The 24,846-nt window shown below is 43.9% G+C and overlaps 1 protein-coding gene across 2 annotated transcripts in view; it reads left to right on the plus strand.

The window, feature by feature from the left end:
• Window positions 1-10,433: 10,433 nt before the first annotated feature.
• The window catches only part of FAM107B (family with sequence similarity 107 member B), a 76,837-nt gene continuing 62,424 nt past the window's right edge, over window positions 10,434-24,846 (plus strand). The window contains exon 1 of one of the 2 annotated variants that reach the window (XM_023632038.2): window positions 10,434-10,624. The gene's annotated coding sequence lies outside the window, so the exon portion shown is untranslated. Of the gene's footprint in view, window positions 10,625-22,946; window positions 23,076-24,846 lie in introns of those variants that run through there. The other variant, XM_014737078.3, reaches the window with a different exon arrangement.

Genomic DNA, 24,846 nt, shown 5'->3' on the forward strand with positions numbered 1-24,846 from the left:
ATGAGGGAACTGAGTCTTAGAGAAGCTGAACAACTTGGCCAAGGTCACTCAGCTGGTAAGCAGGGGATCTAAGACACAAACTCACCTCAGTTGGACCGTGGAGCTGATCACCATAATAACCCGCCCTCTGGTAGGCAAAGCAAGCATTCTTCATCTTCCACAAAGCATGATACTGCTCTCCAAGGTGTTTTTATTATATTACTTGATGACTTCTCTATAACATGAAAAATTTAATTTTTTTTCCCATTGTTGGGAGTTACAACTTGCTCAAAAATAAATAAAGATGGTAAAAAAAAATTAATTTCAAATCCACACATCATTTTACAGATTAGTAAAGGTTTTATTTTGGGATTCAGTTCTGTTTTGAGAAGATAGGAAAAATCAGGAATGGAAATAACTTTATTATCCCAAGTAGTACCGTAGATCAGAAAAATTCACGAAGGAAGAAACATTCAGAGTCCTTCATGACTTGGCTTATCTATTTTCATCCTAAGCATACAAGGAAAAGAACTCATTCAGAAATGATTAACTAGACATATGTTTTGATAATTGTTCCTAAATAAGAACATTTAAGACCCAGCTCCTTCTAAATCCTTAGGAAGCTATTATTTCTGAAGATGTGCAAAGTTCTTCTTTCAAAGTAACAATTCTGATCAGTATCTAAATTCTTGAGAAAATGCATTATTCTATAAGAGTAAATGTCCCCTCCCCCTATATGTTGAGCTCAGCTGAATTCATTAGAATTTGCTCCTTAGGACAACTATTTAGGGGAAAAGAAAATCATTTCTTTTTTTTTTCCTAATAAAAATTGGATATATTTAAGGCATATATATACAATGGACATATATAAGGCATATAACATGATGATTTGATCTACATAGATATAGTGAAATGATTACTACAGGCAAGCTAATTAACATGTCATCTCTTGACATAGTTACCATTTGTGTGTGTGATGAGAGCATCTGAAATTTATTCTCTTAGCAAATTACTGGTATTCAATACAGTATTATTAACTGTAGTCATCGAGTTGTACACTAGATCTCTAGGCTTATTCATCCTACATAATGGATACTTTGTACCCTTTAACCAACATCTCCCCATTTCCCCCACCTCCCTGCTCGTGGTACCCACCATTCTACTCCCTGCTTTCACATATTCGACTTTTTTAGATTCTAGATATAAGTGAGATCACACAGTTCTTTTCTTTCTTTGTCTGGCTTATTTCAGTTAGTATGATATCCTCCAGGTTCATCCACGTTGTTACATATGGCAGCATCTCCTTCTTTTCTCAGGCTGAAAAATATTTGATTGAATACATATATGCCACAATTTCTTTATCCATTCGTTCACTAGTGGACATTTAGGTTGTTTCCATATCTTGGCTATTGTGAGTAACACTGCAATGAACAAAGGAGTGCATATATCTCTTCATGGTACTGATTTCACTTCTCTTTGGTATATACCCAGAAGACAGATTGCTGGATATTATGGTAGTTCTATTTTTAAGAAAACCATTTCTTAAAGAAGGAAGTAACTTTGAATTTTAAACTTTGAAGTTAATCTGAGGAGGGAAACTTTGTATAACTTGTTATGCCAGATTAGCCTGGTGGACATGGCCCGCTGGTTGGTCTGTGGCTTGGGTGATAGTGTAGGCTGTGTGGGGAAGATGGAAGGAAAGCTGTATTCGTGGGTATCCATTCAAAGAGTATTAAGTATCTGTGGTCCAGGAAGAATTTGGTAGAGATGGAGAGGAAAGTGGGGATTTGAGAGAAAGGATAGAGAAAGCAATGGCTTGTTTCTGTGACCTAAGTGGATGTGGGATCTGAGAGAGGAAACGAAGACTAGCCTGAAGTTTGTGGGACCAAGACTGTCATGGGACCTCTTGATAAGGGGACATTTGGTAAGTAGAGAAGTTCAGAGTGAAAAGAGAAGTTCTGCTTTTAATTAGTCATGCTGCTAAACTGTCTTTCAAAAAGATTATCTCTAACCAAGCTAAGAATTGTCGTTAACAAATTATTCTTAAAATCAATTTCCATAGTACTAGGTTCTTCCTATTCTGTGAGAAAATTTTAATTGCCCATCCAATTCATTGAAAGTTTGTGGGAGTCTCTGAGTTTCCTATTTCATCCTAAGTTGTTTGTTGCAAGTTGTATTTTTCCAGGAATTTTCCCATTTCATTTAAATTTTCAAATAAAGTTGTTCATAGTGTTTCCATATTCTCTGCTCAGCCTTTGACTATAGATAGTTATGCCTCCATTTTCATTCCTAATATTTTTTTACTTCTCTCTCTCTGTCTGTCATCATTTTGGACAGAGATTTGTCAATTTTATTGGTCTTGCAAAGAAAAAAGACAGTTTTGATTATATCTGTGCATTTCTTTCTTTTATTCTTTAGAGTAGTTTATGCTCTGATGTCGATGATAGCAGATGGTTTAAGCAGTTGTTGCAAAGAGAAATGATCTGGGGAAGCAGGTGCCTGTCGAAGTACAATTTTCTGCAATGTGTTTCAGCTGTTGACTTGCAAAAGGGAGATCATCAGGGAAAGCCAGAATCAGGACAAGACAGGTCATTCTGAGCGTGACAGTGGCTGTCTGAGAGGTGAACGGGGAGGTAATGTTACACAACATCTCCAGAAACTGGCTTCAGCTGCCCGAGAAGGACTCTATCCTCTAATCATTCATTCTTTCTCTCCTTTTCCTTATAAATTTCCAATTTTTATTAATATTAACATTGTCCAGCTAAAGCTAACAGTTAGAATGTTTGTTCATGTTAAATTTTGGTGGAACAGATAGAAGAATGTTATCACTTGGAGAGCATTTTTTTAAAGCCCAGAAGTCACTCGCACTTCCAACATGTGGGTGATACAATTCTCTAAGCAGAGTTAATAAGCAAACTTTCTCTGGCAAGATTTAACATTAGCTACGGTTTGGACTTTGACTGGAAGCTCAAAGTGGATTGATCAGCTCCCCTTTCCAGCCAAGCCTGGCCAGCAACAGGAACACCTGTGCTGTAAGTTTTATATAGAAGTTACACACACACACACGTATGTATATATACACATATGTGTATATATTAGTATGTAATAGCAATGTGATTTTTATGCAGAAGATATAGCTAGAAAGATATAGGTATAGATATATATCGCTATAGAATCAATAATCATTAAATCCAGAGGGAACAGCCTACAGTGAGTTAATATCTTCTCCAAAGTCACAAAGCTAGTTGGTAGCAGAGCCATGATTGGAATCTCTTCTGCCCTAGCTGAGTCTTTATTCCATTACTCCATGAACTTATTTTACTGTATCCCTTAAAAGGCGTGAGTATTCTGTATATAAATGGCATTAAACCAGTTATTATCTATACAAACGTTTTCAAGGATACTTCCTGCTAATAGAAATGTGTGTATCTGGAATCTATATTGAAAAGAAGAAAAAAAGTTGGAGCACAATGTGGAGTGTTCTCTTGGGGCTGGCCCTATGGCATAGTGATGAAGTTTGGCGTGCTCTGCTTCGGCGGCCCAGATTTGTAGGTTCGGATCCTGGGTGCAGACCTATGCGACTTGTCAGTCATGCTGTGGCAGCAGCCCCCATACAAAATAGAGGAAGATTGGCACAGCTGTTAGCTCAGGGTGAATCTTCCTCAACAACAACAATAACAAAAAATGTAGAATGTTCTCAGTGAGTTGGCTGTTTGTTTTACGTGTTAGTTATTTGAATGAGGAAACACGTAAGAATTATCTTTCTTGTCTTAAATACAGAGATGTTTGTTTACTCATTAATATCTACTCTTAAGAAATCTTAATATTTTGACAGGATAAGAGTTTCAGTGTTTTTCCCTCCTCTTAGCTTTTTAGAGATTTTAGTTTTAATATATAGGAGGGCTCTCAGGAAATGCTTTGTTCTGGTTTTGGATTTACGTAAAGAAAAAGATGTAAAACTCAGATCTTTGCATCATTCACTAATTGTTTATGTGACTAACAGCTGTTTCTCTTGATTCTTAGGTGATATTTAGTTACAAGTCTGAATCACCATTTTATAGAGTCCCTTTGATTTTAAAATTATGAGTGACAAAGAGCAAGTGTCTCGTAAAAACCGAATTAAGCATTTTAGGCAACACATATCTTAAAGGTTTCAAAATTAAAACTCCTAAATTTTAAACTCTCTAGAAATGGCGAAGTTTTCAGTTACATCATGAGCTACAGCTCTGTCGTGGAGTTTGCAAAATGCTTTGTAGCGAATATCTATTAAAGGGGAGAATATGCATTTTTCTTATTGGTGCTATTAGCATATTTAATGAAATGATTCCATTTCTTTGCTCACAAATGCTCCTGCAAAGAGGCTATTTTAACATAGCTCATGATCTTGCACATAGCACATTCTTTTTGAATTGGATATATCATTTTAATCCTTTCTAAGTGCTACTAATTTTAAAAGGTACATATATACTATATTTACTTGGCAAACCATATATTTTTTCACAAAATTTTTCCGTAAATGAGTTCCATAAGTCTCTTCGCTGAAAAGCGTTGTCTTTGTGGGTTATAGACCTTGCATTAATATTATGCAACAATGGTGCAAAGTCGTTAAGCAAAATAAAGGAAACACTATTATATTCATATTATTATGCTACTAAGTAATAAAATTAGTGTGCCATATTCTTAGCTTTGTTTTTCTTTCCTAATTTTTCAGTATTCAGGTCATCAGGGTTTAATGAAGACTTACTGCCCATTGAGGTAGGCGGGAGCTAAGTTTTTACCTAATCAGAATTCCTTTCTAGGCCTGGCTTCTTCTAGTTTACCTAGGCTTCCTAGGTAACTGATGAGCTTGTATGACTTCCCCAAGGCTTTCTTCTGCCTATTCTCACATTCCATAGGTTTTATACTAAAGAACATCTGTCTGTCTGCCTATCTGTCCATCTACCTATATTCTGGATTGCATGGGCAGAATTCTAAGATAGGCTCCAAGATTTCTGTTCCTGGTGTGCACACACCTTCTCCCAATTATTCAGTCATACCCAGATGAAAGGCAGGTCTCAAATCAGCTGACCTTAAAATAGAGAGATGATCTTGTGGGCCTGACCTAATCACATGAACACTTTAAATCTGAGTCCAGAGGCAGAGATCAGGAAGGCAGAGATGGAGGGGCTGGAAATGGAGTGGGCAGAGATCAGAAGCACCAGAAGGATTTGATGCGTCATTGCTGACTTGATGGGGAGGGCCACATGCTAAGGTATCTGGGCAGCCTTCAGGGACTGAGAGTGGCTCCCAGTTGACAGCCAACAAGGAAATGGGGACCTCGGTCCTACAACCACAAGGAACTGAATTCCGCCAACACATCCTCGAGCTCCAGGTGAGATGAGCCATGAGTCCTGCCAAGATCTTGATTTCCACTTTGGGGGCCTTGAGCAGAGAAGGCAGCCAGGGAGTGCCTGGACCATGAGCTAATATGTGGGTGCTCTCTTAAGCTCCTAAGTCTGTGGTAATCGGTTAAGCAACAGAAGATAACTAATACACTGATTTAGAACCTGGTCAACCTTAGGGTCTTTAGAGTGTTAAAGCTTTTTTTTTTTGGTCCCCTCTCTCATTCTTATACGAAACCAAAAACAAACAAGCAGAAATCAAGCATTTACTTTGATCTATCAATTCAGGACATGAGGCTGGCACCAATTTATTGAATCTCTTGTTGAGGGGTTTATGTTCAATTGCAAAGGGCTTTGGGCTTGTTTATGATCAGAATGACTTCCCGTGAGACTACAGTTGTCACCTGTCACAGTTACCCTCCACTATGTAGTTTCTCATCTCTCACTCAGGGGAAGACTTTTTTGCCAAGATGGCCACAACACTTCCTCCTATCCTAGCATCCTAGCACTCAGGTCCTTTGATAATGTGACCACCGCTTCTACCATCAAGAGGTGGAGTTTGTTTTCCCCAAACCTTGGATTTGGGCTGGTTCTGTGATATTTTCGAATGATAGAATGCAGCAGAATGACCTTGAGGCCAGACCCCGTGAGGCCTTACAGCTTCCTCTTTCACCCACTTGGACCCAGATGCCCTGTGAAGAAGTCCCAGCTAGCCTGCTGAGAGGCTGTGTGAAGGGCATCTGAAGGACCCAAGCAGACAGCTCCAGTCAACACCCGGACTTTGAGGCAACCCAAGACGAGTCAGTCCCTGGTCCACCTCCCAACTGACTTCAAGCCCACGACACAGTCTAGCTAAGACGAGATGGAACAGAAATGAGGTATCCTGGCTGAGCCTTGTCCAGATTCCCAACCCACAGCACTGGGAGCAAATCATTCGTCTTACTTTAAACGTCTACGTTGTAAGGTGATTTGTTATGCAATAATAGATAACTGATACATAATGAAGAATGAGACTTTAAATATATGATTTTAAAATTAAAATTGTATTTATTTTCAAATGGATTATTACCCATTCCAATGGCCATGTACACAGTGCAAAATTTAAGATACAAAAGACAAATACACATAAAAATAAGTTTCCCTCCTGTAGGGCACTGTTAAGCTTTTCTCGTCTTTTTGGACCCCTTCGGGATGATGGTTAGGGCATAAAATAACAATCTGAAGATCATGCATCGGGAAGATGACCGAAGTAGAAGATAAATAACAACATATCTCATTCCAAATTGATTTGCTTTGCTCCACTTTACATCCCAAAATGTTCATCTCTGCTTTCTTCAGTTTTCCTTAGGAATGAATTTAAAAGGCCTCCAGAAGTCAAAGTTAAAGGATGAAATTAAAGCTGAGTATATGCGTGATCTTGTGGGTGAGTGTTATAAGATGGAAAATTGTTATGTATGTTTTCTAGTAATGTGAGATTAGGGAATCTATCTCCAGTGATGGGTTAAGGGACTCAAAAGCATTCAGAGGAGTGCTTTCTTTGTGTTGTATTTGGAGAAAGCAAGGCAGCAAAGACCCTCCAAGCACTGATAAACCATGTCAGCCCAGGAGCAGAAACTCACGTGGAACACAGCAGGTGCCTGGGCTGCTGGCTCACCTGCCCTTTCCTAGAGTCCTGTCCATAGCTAGAATATGGAATCTACAGGACACTAGAGTCAGGCTGACAGTTTGGTGTCACCTGCCATAATCCTGGAAAGTCTGGTTGTTCCAGGCATTGTTGGTAGATGGTGTGGATATGAATGTAAATATCACTCTAGTCCATAACCTTAAAGTTCCTACTCTGGGGTCTACCCACAGTGACTCCAGGGGCCCCAAAGCAATTTGGATACTTGAGCACTGTTGTGATGTGTCATCAAGTCAGCTCTAACTCCTTGTGACCCTGTGAAGGAGTGATGTCTACAATGTCCTGTCCCCAAAGCCCTACTCAGCATCTGTAGACTCATGCCCTTCATGGAGTCAAGCCATCTCATGTTTGGTTTTCATCTTTCCTTCTGCCTTCTACTTTTCCCAGCGTTACTGCCTTTTCCAAAGAATCCTGCCGTCTCTTATGTGCCTAAAGTAGGACAGCCTCAGTTTATCATTTTTGCCTCCAGCAACAGTTCAGGCTTAATTTGTTCTAGGGTCCACTTGTTTGTTTTTCTGGCAGTCCAGGATGTCTGTAGAGCTCTCCTCCATATTTGAAATGAATGAATGAATCAGTCCTACCTGGACCAAAGTCCCCCTGAGCCTCCCTAGGAATTTGAAATAGTCAGCCCCAAACAGTGGACTTAATGAATGGGTGTTGGCGTCCTGTTTTTTAATAAAGCTCTGACCCAAGAAGTTCAAAGAAAATATTTGATCTGCTCTTATTGTTTTTGGCTTGGGAGAAATTACAGTTCCTGATACAAGGATAGGGCCATGGTTGAGAGCCTGTGGGCATTTATACCCCAGACTATGGAATGAACTGCACGTCTCCATTTCTCTCAGAGGGCAGGGAAGAGGCTGTGCGGTCAGCTGTCACATCCAGACACTCTGCCCACGGTCCTGGCATCACAGAAGTTTGTCCAGGCTGCATTGGGGGGGACATCACAGGCTCATGGTGGGTTTGTGCTTTTCCAAGTTTAGTATCTAGAATCTAATGCATGCTTCTTGTACTAGCTTGCTTGGGCTGCCATAACAGTGGCTTAAACAACAGATGTTTATTTTCTCACAGTTCTGGTTCTGGAGGCCGGAAGTCCAAGATCTAGGTGTCAGCAGGGCTGGTTTCTGGTGAGACCTCTTCTGGCTTGCAGCTTTCTAGCTGTGTCCTCATGTGGCCTCATCTCTGTGTGTGCACAGAGAGAGAGAGATCTCTGGTGTCTCTTCATCTTCTTATATAAATTCACCAGTCTTACTGGAACAGGTCCCAACATGACGACCTCATTTAACCTTAATTACTTCCCTAAAGGCCCTATTTCCATAAACAGTCACATTGGGGGTTAGAGTTTCAACAGATGAATTTTACTGTGTGTGGGGGACATACAATTCAGTCTCTAACACTTCTTATATGCCAGACACTATGTTAAGTATGATGATATAAAGATACGTATATATATCAAGCACAAACCCTGCTCAGGGAGGGCACATACTCACAATGCAGTGCAATAATTACAAGAGCGTGCTAGGTATGAGAGGAGCAGAAAAGGTCCATTCAGTCTGAACAGGTCAAGGAGGGCTTCTCAGAGGAACTTGGGTCTCAGAGATGAGAGGAGCTCTTGACAGGTGGGGTGGTGTGGGGTGAAGGTGTGCTGGGGGATGGTGTGGGGGGGAGCCATGTGGAAGAGCATGACAGGTGACAGATTCTTTCATCCTGTGTTCCTATTCACCCAGCAGGGTCATTTGACAAATACAGCCCTCCGGCTGAGTGGAGCCCTGGGTGTCTGGGGGATGTAGGAAGAGCTCACGGAAATGGTCAAGGTGATATCAAGGAGTAGGCTGCCCTATAGTGTCCGGTACTAAGGAGCTTGGACTTGATTGTGTAGTAGGAGTTGGGCATCCACCATCTACTAAAGGATTTTAAGCAGAGGAAGACGCTGAGCAGATTTGCACTGGGGAAGTAGTTTGTTAGGAGTTTGAAAGAGGGTGTCAGATCAGAGGCTGGGGATTGTGGGAGACCAGTGCCACAGTGCGGGAACAGACCCCAAAGGCCAACTGTGGTAATGCCAGTGGGGTGGAGAGGGGAGTTATTTGGACATCCTGTGGAATGCGCAGGACTTGGAACCGACTCCCAAGTGGGGAGTGAGGGGAAAATCTAGGCTGGATCCCAAGTTAGAGTTTGGTGATGAGTAGATCCATTGTCAAAAATAGAAACAACACAATGCAAGGACGGGAGAGAAGGAAGACCCGCGGGAAACACCATGGATAAAGTTCACACTGGTCAGTTTCTTGGGCTGGGAAGGAGTTTTTCTTTCTCTCACTCCTGTGGCACATGATTGCACCCCTCCCCCTCCACCGGCCCCCGTGGGCTTCAAGGCCTGGGGATGGCCAGGCCCTTACACGGCTGTGGCTTTACAGCATCTTTGGAGTCAGTCATTTGCTTATTGAAATCCATAATTTATATGACTTTTCTGTGGGGTCGTGTGACTCAACCTGTTTTAGTCAGAAAAGCTTCCCAATAAATAAACCCTTATTCATCAGTTGCCAAGAAAATTAAAAAGCTTTTGATCTAAAACCCATCAACTGGCTCTCCTTGCTTGTTACTCTGAAACAGCTCTCTCCCATTTTTGTAGATGCCGTGATTCACAGGGTTGGGCAGAGGAGCAATTTGCTGTAAGAGAAATTAAAAAAAAAAAAACCAACAACGAAAATCAGAGAGGAAAAAAATGGGAAAAGAAACCCTTTCCTCCTTGTGCACAAATTTAAATCTCCATTTTTCCCTTTGATGATGAGCAGGAGAGGGCGAGGAATAGTAGTAAATTCCCAGGTCACTGGGTGTCAAGCTCCTGCTTGACAGTAAATCTGCACATTTACAACAAATCTGTTTCCTTTTCCTCTCTGAATCCTGTTGAGTTTTCTTTGGTGACGTATTGGTAGGATTTCAAAGGGGATAGTCTCTCTCAGCATCACAGGAAGGGAGAGGAGATGGGACCAGACACGCAGCAGCCAAACACTCCCCAGGACTTGTGGTCGCGTGTGTGTGCGTGTGTGTGTGAAAGAGGGACGGGGGGGGGGTGGGGGAGAGAGAGAGAGAGAGATCTTTAATTGTGAAATCCCCTAATGTGCGCCTGCCCCCTTGGATTTCCCATTTCTGTCTGTCTCATCTGGTGACACTTAATTTTCTCTTCCAATATTCCCTCTCCTCTTCCCAGAGTTTCCCAAGCCAACCAAACTACAGCAACAGCAAGCAAACCTCCCGGGACTGAATCCCAGACTTTCCCGAACTCCCTTCTCGCGGGGCGCGGTCCCCACGGGCCGCTGGGGTCCAGAGCCGGGCAGCCAGAGGCCCGAGCGGCGGGGCGTGGCCTGGGCGGAGAGAGGGCGTGGCCTCGCCCCCGCCCCGCCCCCGCCCCGCCCCACCGCTTAATTCGGCCGCGCGGGGCCGCGGGGTGTGAAAGAGCTGCCGCTCGCTGGTCCGGCCGCCTCCGCCGTGGGAGCCGCCTTCCGCACAGTCCCCGGGCCGCCCAGAGCCGCCGCGGCCGCCCGGAGCGAGCGCCGGGGAGGGAGCCGCGTGCCTTTGTGTGCGCGCCGAGGTGGGTCGCCTTCCGCACTTACTTTGCACACAAAGACTGGGCGCCCGGGGGAGGCGCGTGCCCGCCGGAGAGACTGCGCTGCTGCCCGGTCTCCCGCCCCCCGGCCCGGGGACCCCCGGCTTCCCCTCCCCGCGGCGGCCGTCCGCGCGGGCGGGCGGTGGGGCGGGGGTCCTGGCGTGCGCGCGACGGACGGCGCGCAGGGCGGTGGGCGTGCGGCGAGCCCCGGTCGTCCCGCCGTGCCCGGGGAGGGCCCGGGGGCGCAGGGCCGGGGCGTGGCGGGGGCCGGCTAGGTGGCCCCCGGCCCGGAGGGTGCTGCGGCGGCGGGGGGCGCCGCGAGGGAGGGGAGCCCGGCGGCCGCTCCGCTCTGCTTATTGTTTTCTTGGCCCTGAAAATGGAGAGACCCTGCCTGGAGCGAGGATGCACTGCCCACTGGGTGCGCTGCGCGCGGCCAGATGCCGAGCCCTCGGCGCCCGGCTCGCCCCTCGCTGCCCGGGCGCCACCGGGGTGGCCCGAGCGAGCCCCGGGGCCGACCGAGCCTCCGCCTGGGCAGACAAAGGAGGGGCCGCGGGGGGGTTGTCCCGCTGGTTAAAAGGTGACCCTAGCACTGTTTCCAAGCAGTCTGCAAGTAACTTTTCCGTTTTTGACTCCTCTCTGTTTCTGTTACTCCACTGAACCCGCTATCTTGGATGGCGCCTGCACCCAAGAAGTCCCAAAATCTTGGTTCCTGTGATTTCTCTCCACGCAGGTTAGGGTCCCTTGGGGATGGCGAGGATGCGTATGGCCAAATTTTAACGTGCTGTGTAGGGGATGGTAAATCCCCTTGTGAAATGTGCACAGACATCCTGTTGAGAGGATAAATTACAGATCTTATTCTCTGCAGCAATATCCCATGCCCTTCCTGCCTCCTACAGATTTTGCTTAGAATGCGTGTGATAATCAAGGAAAATACAGAAAAAAACAGGACGAGGCCTGTTAGACTTCACCTTCTTTAACTGGAGGATTTCTTACTAACAGGTTCATTTCTTCCCGGGCTGTTTCTCCCTCTATCACTTTGGAGATTTTAGCTGCCCAAGTTGCTTTAAGTTGAAATAATATTGGGATGCCTGTCTAGAGAAGATTTCTTAGAGTTGGTAGTTTCAAGTTTAAAACTTTTAAGTATAAAATTATATATGTTTATGAAAAAGATTGAAAAAATATAGAAAAGAAGTCGCTCATATACCCCACCACTCAAACACACCCTAAGGATGAAGGCGTCTTTGCTTGATTCATGGCTTGGCAGCCATGGGGGGCGGTGTGTGTGTGTGTGTCTGTGTGAATAAATGAGAAAATTACTGATTCTTAATCTTTACCAGTCACATCAGTCTAGAATATGATGTCTAATAACCGTGGTCTGCAATGGTGGTTTGCCCCTTTCATATAGGACTGATACCAACAAGTTCATTGAAATATATTTTTTTATAGCCTTGCTAATTATCACCTGTACAGACTGGGGAGGGAAGAAATAGGAAAAACAACGCAAGTTCTGCTTAATTTGGAAGAATGGACTGACAAAAACGTTTTGTGGACTCTATTCTTTGGATTTCTGGAGTAGTTTTGGATTGACTTTTTTTTTTTTTTGTAAATAAAAGTGATTACTTTTGTCTTTCAGCTTGTAAAATATTTGAAAAATAAAATCGTGTTCTGAGATTCATGAGAAATATGTGATGGAAAGGAAGTCTTTTGTAGAACGAGGAATAGCAGTGATTTTATAGTTGGACGCAAGCTGGCTTTTAGAGGACTGCATTGAGAAAGTAAAATAAGAAGGATTTCCTTATGAGTAGTGAGTAGTTTTGAGTGTGTGTGTTCTGTGAAAAAAAAAAAAAAACAACCAAAAACCCCAAAACAACACATTGTTCCACCACAGATTTGGCCACTGAATGCTTTTGTCATTACATACTTTTATTTTCCACTCGTAACATTTTTGGACATTTCATTTCTCCAGTATGCCAAGGAAAAAGAGGTCTTGGAGACAACTCTGTAGAAGTAGATTGATCATCGGGATGATGCAATGCTTTTCAAAGTTAGAAGACTTTACAAGGAGGAAGTCGTGGTTATGTACGGTCAGGTGCAATCTTTGTTCCTGTTTGTAAGTTGGGGCTCCCTCGGCTGCTTCAAGAACTTGGGTGGTGCAGTAGTGACCTTTCAGGAAGCGTATGACAGATGTGATCTGTGTCATGATCAGCAGTCCCTCAGAGATAATGGTACCTTTCTGCATACAGAAGTCAAAAGAAGCTCAGATAGGAAATAGCAGAATCGCTAAGCCTAGTTGTCAGCCCTCCTGTGGCCTTGAACAATGGAAGCTGCACAGCCAAGCTGGACCTGAGTCAGAATTGGGTGGCTTTGCTCTTCTTCTGTTGGCTCGCAGAAAGGAGAGAAAAGTTTGGGAGTGGGCCATTGTTATGCCTTGCTGTGGCTATTTGTGATGGCCAGCCTCTTGTCCTTGCAGACCGTGGAATCCACTCCTGGGATGTTTAAAAGTAGACTTGGTTTGCAATTGAGAGAAGTATTGTGAGAAATCCTGTTCCTGAGCTGTGGCAAGATGGATGCTGTTATTCATTCCTTCATTCCTTCATTCCTTCATTCCTGTGATTCCTTAATTTGTTAAAATGTCGCAAGTAAGGTGGAAAAGATTTTTACTGATTTTCTTTGGAAATGATCGAGGCCTGGAAAACTTTGCTCTGAAAAGAGGGAGCATAGTAGATTAGTAATATGGCTTAATGTTGTTATTAATGCCTCTTCGGCCCCTTCCCTCCAGAGTTCTCTGTGCAAGTGTTTTGAGAAAATGGGTCAGGAAGTTTGGTTGAGTGAGATCTAGATTTTTCAGGCATTTTTAGAAGTCCCTGGATGTCTTGAGTTAGTGATTTGTCACCCTTCTTGAGGTCTAGAGAAAGCAGCTGTGGGCACCAACCCATTTTGCCTCTCCCTTCGGGCACGGTGGTATTGGGAGAGCTGCCGTGTGAAATGAGAAGTCTCTAAGTGCCGCCCGGGGCCATGTGGTACTGGGATGACCTGATGAGACTTCATTTCCTCGTGTAATTTCCTTGTCTTATCTTGGCCTATTTTTGGTTTTCCTTCATGAAGCAAACCATCTTTCTCCCCTTTTCCTTTCCAGTGCAGGAAGGGTGGGTCTTACCCATCAGAACTTTTCCTTACCCTAAGTACCTAGGGAACACAGCCGAAAAGGAACAAACACTCTTACCTGTCTGATATTATTGATTCCGGTACTCCATCAGGAAAAGAAATCAAACCGTTTGGCAAGCTGCCTTAGGTTGCCTTTACTCGTGGTCAGTGGACGAGATTCTATTTCTAAGGCTGAAAGGGGAAGCTTTGCTTCTGATTCATGCCTTCATTTAACAAACATTTACTTAGAGCTTCTTCTGGGCCAGCACCGTACTAGCGTCGGATGTGCTGCAGTTGACAAGACCGATGGAGACCCTGGCCTCCTGGCAGGGGAGGCGAGGAGGATATTTAAGAACAGCACCAAATCACGCACAGATTGTTTAAGGACAGTTCTGTTAAGAGCTGTGAAGGGAAAGTAACACTTGGTGAGTTCAGGTATCTCGGAAAGAATGATGCAAATCTCAGCTGAGGCTGCGGGGTTGGGTTTCTGACTGTAAGGTGCGGGCTGGGAGAGATGCATGGAGGAAACAACAGGACCTGCACGGGGCTGATCAATGTCAGAGCGTGGCGGTAGGGGCTTGGCTGAGCAGGTAGGGAGGACTGTTGGGTTTCATCTAGAATTTGGCTGAGGGGTTGGGACCCTTTCTAGGGCAGAATTGAGGAGGGACTAGGAAGCTGGTCTTGTTCCAGTGTTCTCTTTGAAGGTGAACCTCAAGGCCAGCGGCCCTGGGAAGCCAGCGGTGGTGGGGACATGGTGTCCCCAGCTGGTCTGAGGGGTTCCCAGAGGCAGAGGGCTAGTGTTAGGTAAGGGGAACTGACCACATCTGTGCCCACTCGAGGTTCTGTTGCAAATGAAGAGATCAGCCAGGGGTTTGTGGGGAAATTGTGGCAAGACTTACTTAAGCATCTTTTTGAAACTCAGGTAAACTGTAGGAAGGAAAACAGAGGAGAGAGCCAGAAAAAGGAGGGAATGCTGCGTTAAGGCTCGGTGAGCTCTTTAACCCTGCAGTTCTAGCAAAGATTCACTGAAGGTGAAGCCGGGGCAGAGCAGTTGTGACATGGTAGCCATATTCTGTGCTCCACAGTTGTGTGTGTGTGGGGAGGTGAGAGGGAGGCATGGTTTGCTCACAGTAATGTCCCCTAAACACAACATGATCTTAGGGTTCTGTGTTGTGAAGGAAAGCCCTCCTTCTGAGGCCGCGAAACAGCAGGCAGGGGCCTCTGGGCTGTCTGCAGTGCTGTTCCTGGTCATGCTACTGAATCGTAAATCCTTAGTGGTCCTTAAACTGAGAAGTCTTAAGTGGGGGATTGCCGAGCCTAGGCAAAGCAAACATGCAGGTGGACCAGCTCTCCGCATCCTGGCAGGTGGTAGATAGGGGTTGTCCGGAGGATTTTCTTGCCTTGCTCTCTTCTTTTTGTTGTCAGTGCTGACTTGTGTTACACTGGGGCATCTATGGGGCACAGCCCTGCTCTCTGCCAGCCTGAGCGAGTGGGGTGGGATTGGAGAACGGGGCGTGTTGCTCAATGTAGTGGAGGAGAGCAGTTTCGAGCTTTGAAGTCAGGCACGTCTGAGTTAGCGCCCAGGTGCCCCCAGCTTTGTGACCCCCAGCAAGTCACTGAGCCCCTGGGAGCTCTGGCGTTCTCACGGGTGAGATGAATTTCGGAAGATCTATTTCCCATGGCACGGCGAGGGCACATGCAAGGTGGTGAAGCCCCAAACACACCGTCCCCAAGATGTGGACCGCCATGGGTGTCAGGCTGTTGTGTCATTGCCCACAGCTGTTTAACTCAGATTTTTAGTAACAGCAGTGGTGCCAAGATGCTGATGAGGGACACGTGGCAGGGGAGAGACTTTCTCCCTTCTATCACCTGGCTCCTCAGCATGCCTTCAGGAGAGCTGTAAAGATAACCTGGCTTTGGGATTAGAAATGGCATATTTTCTTCTATTCTTGGACACAAGTCTTGGCAGTCTTCACAAAGTGTCATAATAAAGTGTATAGGGGAGATGGCTAGGATACTGTGGCATAAGCTTTTCTGTGTCCTTATTAATATATGAAATACAGAGGACTCTTTGAGAGTGAAAATTGACACTCGCATTTTATCCAGGGTCTTTGGGTATCTGAGCCTGATGCATGCTAATGAGTTGACAAAGCCATCCAGTCCTATTATAAACTCCTACAGTAGAAATAATCAGAAGTGGTTTATGACTCTCTAAGGTGAATGTCATTGCCCATATGGTCTGTAGAGGGACTGTCCTTGTAATGTTCTTCTCCCTTATAGCTTACTGTCATTTGAAATGGGGAAAACTATAGCCAGCGTTCTTTTTCTGGCCTTCCTTTTTTAATGAATGCATGGAGTAGTGTAGTGTGCTGGAAAGATAGGGGCCTAGACTTGAAAAATTTTCAGACTCTTAGGCCCAAGTTCACCATTAATTAGTATACGATTTTTGCCTCAGTCATTTGTTTCCAGTTTTCTCCTTCCTCATCTGTAAAATGGGGGTCATCACACTTGCCTCCTCGTGGAGCTGTGTTCGGGGTGAGGCGGAAGCCTGCCTTCTTCCTAACTGGCAGAGCGTCCTGTGACTATGAGTTGTCTTTCTAGGGACTGCCCGGGCTCTGAGAGCATGCGGGCCAGCCCTCCAGGATAAACGTGACTCTTTGAAGGTAAGAGGTGGCAGGGCACAGAATAGTAAGAATTGGTTACGTTGTCCTTTGCTTTCCTGCTGGGATGGGAGCATCAGTTATTCTGTGCTCATGGAATGGAGACATCATGGAAGGACTAGACTGCCAGACTTAAGAGTTTGACCTGGTTAGCCAGTTAACCTCAGTAGGGCTTCCATATTCTTATCTGTGAAATATAATAATAAATATAAAAATAGGATTTTTATGATTGCCAACTGACAGTTCTTGAGCACTTCCTACATAGCAGACTTTGTGCTAAGTGCATTATGAGATGTCGTCATTCATTCAGCAAATATGTGACGAATTTTCCAGGCCAGAAAATTCCAGGTGCTGTGCCAGACCTGGGGGTATGTGGTAGGACAATGGGTCGGACTGACAAAAATCCCTGCCTGTATGCCATTTATATTCTAGTGGGAGGACAGAGTGTACATAAGTCGTAGATAATGTGATTCCAGGTAGTCAGTGCTGTGAAGAAAAGTGAATCAGGTGAAGGGGCTGGAGCCCGGCGGGAGAGGAGGCGGTGTTTTTCATGGTGCGAGGCCCCTCTAGGGGGAGAGTTTGAGATCTGGGTGGAGGATGGAGTGAGGCTCGCTCCCATCTTTCTGGCAGAAGCAAGTGCAGACAAGGGCCCAGAATGCAGAGGAGCTTGCTTCTGGAGGAATGGCAAGTAGGCCCATGTGGATGGAGCCAAGTTGGCGGGGCGGGGAATATGAGATGAGGTCCAAGTAGGGGCTAGGTCCTGTGGGGCCTGTAGGCTGTGATCTGGGCTTGGTTGATGGGGAGACCGTGGGAGGGTCTGAGCAGGAGATGGTGGAGATGGGCTTTGTGTATGTATATATCCCTCTGTCCGGTGGAGTGCAGCCCGAACTGCCCAGGGGCCAGAATGGGGATGGGGGACATCAGTGGGAGGTTTTTGTGAGTCCCCAGGGCTGTTGTAATGGCTGGGATGGAGCTGGGGAGAAGCAGTTGGACACCTGATATATTTTCAAGATGGAACCATCAGGCCTTGCCAGTGGATTGGAGCTAATGTGAGAGGGAAATGCATCTTGAGTGACACCTACATTTTCAGCCTCAGCAATTGGGTGCAGAGGGGCACCATTTATAGATATGGGAAACCTGGGGGCGGATTATGTCATGCTCACAACAAGCCTCTGAAATTCGTGCTGTTAAGATTCCCACTTCACAGATGTGGAAACCGAGAGTTAGAGGAGTAAAGCGTTTGTCCTAGGAAGAAGCTGAGTCAGGATTAGGATCCAAGTCTGATCCTTGCCCAAGCCTTGTGATCCTTGCCCAACTGTTTTTTGCTACGCTGTGTAAAATACCTGAATTTGCTTTCTTAACAGGTTATTGTGAAAGTGCCTGTGCGAACACGTTGAAACCACCTCTCTTTTTCTTTTAGTGCAGCTTGACTGAGGTATAATTCCTATACCATACAATTCACCCGTCATAAGTGACCAGTTCCATCATTTTTAGTAAATTTGTGCAATTGAACAACCATCACCTCAATCCAATTTTAGGCTTTGCTGTCAATTCCTGTTCCCATCCCCAGTCTTAGATCTTTCTTCTGTCTCTAGAGTTTTGCCTTTTCTAGAAGTTTCATGCACACAGAATCATACAGTCTGTGGCCTTTTGTGTCTGCCTTTGTTCATTTAACAGAATGTTTTCGAGGTTCATCCATTGTTGGCTAACACATCTGCTTTTAAGGACTGTTCTTTGCCTCTCTCCGAAAGAGGGAGTCTGTGCTGATGAGAATGATTTCCACTCAGACGGGCCTGAAGATGATGTGAAAAGTAATAATAGCTAGCATTTATGGAACATTTACCGTTTTTGCCAGGCGTGGTTTCCTTCGTTTTCTTCTGTGATCCTCCTAGTGATTCTCTGAGGGAGGTCCCATTATTAGTTTTCACAAATGAGGAGACTAAAGCATAGAGAGGTTAAAAAGCTTGCGCTGGGTTAGAAGAGCGGGAATCGGACTCGTTCCTTCTCTCTGCAGACCTGCGTCTACACTGCTTACTCTGTGTTCCCTTAACCGTGTTGATAAAGCTTTGGACTTAGCTTCTGAAAGGGCTTCAAATCCTGGCTGGAATAATACTCTTGCCAGGTAAATCTAAAATTTATTTTGGCCTTAACCATATGGAAATTAGTGTCTTAAAGTGCTCTATTTGTGAAGCAGCTTTCTTAGGCGTGATGTGAGGATGGCGCCAACTTAAAAACACGTAATTATGTCATTAGGCAGAGCTTGTGTGTTGTGGTTGTGTTTCAAATATTATGTTTACCAGAAATGCCATTTTTGTACGAACTATCCTCAAGCTCTTGCCTTATTATTAATGGATGGAATTTAATTAGGCATCATGCATTTTTAAAGATGTTTATGTAATTCTATGTTAATACATTTTCCCCTCTTTGTAACAATTCTGTATTAGAACAGTATTTTTTTGTATATACATATAATCCATATTGGAGGATTTCATAGTCCCTATTGAAGAAGAATTCTTTGTGTATCCCAAGCATCCTGAAAATTTTGAAAAGGTTTTAAACACCACCTATCTATCTATCTACCTATCTACCTCTACCTATCTACTTTTCTGTCTATTTTTGTTTTCTGAAAGGTTATAAATTAGCTTGATAAGAGCTAGTTATCTAATTTTAGCCATGATGAGTGATAACCTCTTTGGAATAAGGACTAACTTGACACCAGAATTCTGCCCTTTGTTTCTGTTAAGGCACTTTTTCCTGGTGTCACGGCTTCCTAACTTTCTGAGATGGAATTATGGCATCGTTAAACTAACTCTTTAAGTGTAGTCCATCTTTCATTTTTAGGAATTTTTAATTAGAGTCCCAAGTTACCAGTTCAAAATAGCAAACAAAAAAGCTGCTTTTTATTTTAGAATGCCTGGTTTTAAAAGTAAAAAATTAACAGTATTACATTTTGATCTAAAAAAGATTTCTTTCAAATCTTTGTAAATTGTTTTTACGAAAAGATTTTGCAGTAAAAGATTTTTGCAGATCTTTATTAATCTTTGTAAATCTTCGTTTTGTATGATTAGAACCGCAGGGGAGTCTGCTCTTTTTTCAAAGATTTACCAGTGAAATGCAGGTCTTTGAATTAGTGAAAGGGGACGATCTTTGTTCTATATCCATTGGGCAGTTCCGGGCAGTGGCAGATGAAAAACCCTTATGACTTGAGCTAGAAGCTTCAGGAAAGGAGGATGTTGGCACAGAGGGAGAAACTTAAAAGGTGCATTGGAGAAGCTGTATCTTTACTTGCCATCTCACTATTCACCTTTACTCTGTGTCCTGGCTGGACAGCATGCCTCAGCTGCGCAGGTTGTCAGCATACAGAGCTCGGAAGCTGAAAGGGAGCAGGTCCCAGCTTGTTTCTTTTTTTTTTTTTTTTGTATTCCAGTCTTGGTTCTGACTGGCACTAGCATTGAGGAGAGGGGATGTGATATTGGAAAGCCAACCCAAATAAAATTAAAATTGCAGGAAGTAAAAATTGATGGAGCTGTGCCTGTAAGAGGTGCACCCTTTACTTTATGTAAATTATACCTTAATTATGTATATTTAAAAAAAGATAGACAAAAGCTAAACAAAAACAAAATCCTCCAGGGAGCAGAGGTGGTAGGATGGAGCACCACTCAAGAATGCGAAATCTAAGTTACTACTTGGGTGTGCTGTCTCTTCTCGTCTCTCCTCTCCCATTTCGTGGGTACCCTCCTTGTTTCAAATGCTGATTTCCTTGCTCCAAGCAGCAATTTTATGCATTTTACGTGAATGGATTTCAGATGAAGCTTGGTGTTGCTAGAAACCAGTTGGAAAAAATTGCCAGCAGGGGAACCTGTAAATTTCCTCTCTAAATAACCTCAGGAATTGCCTCTTGTTCCACCAACCACGATTCTTCTGAATCTTCTTACCTAAGTTTCCCCTTCCTGTGTGGAGCTGGGTGTGGCTCAGCCATCCAGAACCCAGTTTCTGCTGATGGGCCCTGCCCTTTCAATTGGGGAGCAGCCAAATGTGTAGGTTGAGAGCGTCTGATGGCAAGGGGTCGGGGAAGCCCAGAGGTCTGTGAAACTCCTCATCTCCTAGCAAGAATTTCACCCCTATTTGCTTAAAAATGTCTTTTCACAGTAGGTTTCTTCAAACCAGGCTCTGAATGAAGCCCACACAGCACTTTGGATCGTTACACCTCTTGAAGCATCTGATCTCTAGAATACCTCTTCTTGTCCCAGCCTTTTCTCCCCAGGCTATTAATTTCTTGAAGAATCAGGTCAATTGTCGTGTAGAATGTCCCACATTCTGGACTTGGCTGGTGTTTTCTCTTTAAACTTGTTCCACAAGTCTCTGTATTTCTGACACCTGGAAGTGAGCACTAAAGCTTGATTAGATTCATGTCCAGCTTTTTGGGCAAGATTAGTTTGTGGATGGTGGTGTTGACCTCATGGTGCATCATATCAGGAAGATGTCTTGTCGTCTCCCTTCTGGTGCTGTTGAGGCTGATCTTTGGGCACATGTGGTACTTTCGTTGTGAATTTCCCATCAGCCTTTCTCCCAATGTCTGTTAGCATCCGTTGAGGACGGTTGCCTGAATTAATTATTTCATTAAAGGTAGTTGATTCTTCTCTCTTAATGAGCCTGTTAGTGTGAGATGAGATTTCAGCTGGCCAGGGCGTCAGGGAAAACGGTCAACGTTGTTGCATCTTAGGGACATCTAGAGACTTCATAGAGAAGGAAAGATTGGCCTGGCTTCATCCAGGCGTCACAAATACTTCCAATCATTAGTGCTAATTACCTTTTGCATAATCTTTTATGAATGTTACTGTGTCAGGTTAATCTTATTGCAAGTCCTGTTTAACAGCAATGTTAAATTCTGTCTGGATATGCTCACTCTTCTGTTTACATAACTTGGGTGCCTAGGCACCACCTAAATTAAGAGATTAGGACATGAGTTTATAGGAGAGAATTCCATATCATGGTGCAGATCATGATAGCTTACCCTTTTTAATAATCATTTTAAATTTCCTGACATCATGGGGACATTTATTAAGGAGAATGATAAATCTGAAACAGTTTAGTTTCTGTTCTGCCAAGATAGAAGAGAAATGGACCTGTGGTGACAACTTTCGAATTCATTGTTATGATTGGAAAGGAGAGATGATTGCAGGAAGTAATTGGGAGTTCCTTTTAAAGGAGGGTGGTTATAGCAAATGAATTTAATTTATGTATGCTCCAGCACTGCTAGGCTACACCAGCAATCTGATTTTGGGACAGCCTCAACGTTGAAGGCCACTGGAATGGAAATGTATTGATTCCTCCTATCATAGGCAGTCCTTCCTTCTCCCACAGTGTGTTCCTGGAAACCTCATTGTGAAAAGGATCCTCATAAAGAACCTTCTAGGATTGCCACAGGCACAGTCTCATGATTAGGAGTTGTGCTTGTGACCACACACTTCTATCAGATAAGTGTGGTCATGGTCATGGCCATGACCAATAGGTTATAAAAGAAAGGTATGAAACACAGAAACCCAAAAGAATTTGAAATGACACCTCTACTGTGTTGTCACAGATGGTTTGAGCTTGGAGAAGCTGTAAAGATCAAGAGATCATCTAATCTAGAAGCCTCGTTTTTTAGTGAATAAACCAACACTCACACACGTTAACTAGCTTGCCCAAGACCACACAGCTAATTATTGGTAGAGTTGGAACTAAAACTCATCCCAGAATAGCAATCACTGATGCTTGAGTTTTTTACGCACATGCTAAATGCTTTGCATGCACCCTTCTTTTTGCTTCTCACCATGTGATGCAGGACTATGATTGACTGTATTTTATTGAGGAGGACAGTGAGGCCTAGAAACGCTCAGTAACTTACCCGAGATCACACAGGATTCAGACATACTCACTACACAGCATGTGCGCTTATCCACCCTGTGGTCCTGCCTTTCCCTCCACCCCTTCCTTCTTTGCCCCCTTCCTTATTATTATTATTATTATTTTTAACTTTATTATTCCTCATGAAAGGAATACCTTATTCCTAATGGCCCATAAACATTGCCTTTCCAGGGCTTCCCATATACTCTAAAGGTCTATTTTAAACCCACTGGTTCTAAATTGTTCCAGATATGGTCAATGGAAAATGATGTACTAGCTGTAATAAATATTTAAATAATTAGTAATTTTGCTTGGCTTCTTAGCATTTAAAAGAGCTTTGGCTGATAGTGCAGGCTGCTTAAAAGATGTTAAGGTAGGTTTGAACTGATAGCTTTTTCCTTTTGATCAATACCCTGGGTAACCCAAAGCTTTAAAAAAAATTCCTTTGATCATTCTTTACAAAAAGAAAAACCACTACTAATCTTTTAAATACTTGAAAACATCACGAAGGAGCTGACTTGCGGTGGGTCTGGAAAGCAAGTTTCTTACATGAGAGCCTCATCATTTCTTCCTCCTCCACTTCCTCCTCTCTCTTGCCTTCCTCCTTCTGTGTAATGCGGGCAGCCCTGTGGCAGAGATTTCACAAAGAGCGAGTTTGCATTGGGGAGCACATGTGCGAAGGTTGGTGGGCAGGCAGTGGAGGTGAGAAGTCAGCTCCCTGGAAATTGGAGAGGGCCCTGGTGGTGAGTTTCTGAGCATTAGCCTCTCGTTCCTTAAGGTGGGAAGACATGCCCTTTTCTCTGTCTGTGCTGCCTACCTGGTGTGGGTGCCACAGAGGTGTTTGTTAGACCAGATGATCTGGATTAAGTGAGTTCACACAGAGAGGGGAATGTAGAGATCCTCCTGTGTCCAGGGAAATGTCCACTTGGATGTGGTTTGTACTCTGACCCATGGGTGACTTTAAACAATTTGTGACAAAACGAAAACACAGTTGGCTTTGCAGCTCTCCATCGATATGCCCAGAGTAGGATTTCTTGTTGTGTTTGTTTGAAATGCTTCTAAATTGCAATTCTTCATGTGCTTCCTGTTTCACATGTACAGCTGAATCTCTAATGATTGGATCTACCAAGACTGTTTCTTTTTTCTGTCTATTTGTGCTAGAAGCGAAACAGCTTGCTGATCCAGTCTGGACCATGTTGCGTCCATGTGCTTCTTGGTGAGCCATAGCACAGAGCTGACTAATTTCAAATCCTGCTATTTATAGCCTCTTCAGAATAATCGTAAGACATTAGACATTCTCTTGTCTAACGTCATGTAGATTAACGCTACTTTTTTAGTGGAGATAAATTATTTTTTACTCATGGATGATTCATTTGTAGTCCTCTTTAAAGACACACCCCACTGTGTCTCTGAAGTACGTCACTCTAGTCATCAGCCCCTACTGGGGTTTTCTCGATGGTTAGAGAATCGAATGGGGAATGTGGCCTCACAGAACGTGTAGCCTTTGGATTTGAGAGGGGAAACTGAAGCTCAAAGGAGCCGATGATGATAGCAGCATCTTACAGAGCTCCTTGGTGCATATGGAGGACAGAACTCTCTTCCTGTGACTTCTAGTTCAATACGGTTTCCTTGCTCTTACTCTGCTTACCTCGTGTGCTGGCACTTGCCGCCCAGAAGAATGAAAACAAGAACAAAAAATAAAGCTTCCTAGTTACCGGGATGATGGTGACAATTTTATTGTAGAAAAAGAATAATGTTAACCAAAAAGCTCACACATTTCTGTCATCCTAAAAAACTGTCTTCTTCTGATGTGTGTTCTTAGTTCTGGTTCATGCTAATACAAAGTCTTAAAAACATTAAACAGTAAAAACAGTTATTCATACCATAAGCAAACGCCTAGGTATTTATTTCAGTGTATGAGAACTATCTTTGCCAACTATTGTCTTTTATCTACATTTTTTTTTGTTGGTTGTTGTTGAGGGAGATTGGCCCTGAGCTAACATCTGTTGCCAATCTTCCTCTGTTTTGGATGTGGGATGCTGCCACAGCATGGCTTGATGAGCGGTGTGTAGGTCCATTCCTGGGATCTGAACCTGCAAACCACAGGCTGCCAAAGTGGAGTGTGCGAACTTAACCACTATGCCACCGGGCTGGCCCTGTATTGTCTACATTTGACTTCTAGTGCTAAGCAACTTCCTAAGAGTGAATAAATATATTATTTCTTTCTAAATAAATAAATATATAAGCATATATTTCTCTGAATAAGAATATATGAGTTCTTTCCCTGATTGTGGAAGGATGCTTTTCACATTACCATTCCCTGCAAGGCTTTTTCTTTTTCTTTCTTTTTTTTTTTTTGAGGAAGATTAGCCCTGAGCTAACTACGCCAGTCCTCCTCTTTTTTGCTGAGGAAGCCTGGCCCTGAGCTAACATCTGTGCCCATCTTCCTCTACTTTCTGTGTGGGACGCCTACCACAGCATGGCGTGCCAGGCGGTGCCATGTCCACACCCGGG

This window comes from Equus caballus, chromosome 29 (assembly GCF_041296265.1).
Source record: "Equus caballus isolate H_3958 breed thoroughbred chromosome 29, TB-T2T, whole genome shotgun sequence".
NCBI classification, from domain to species: Eukaryota; Metazoa; Chordata; class Mammalia; order Perissodactyla; family Equidae; genus Equus; species Equus caballus.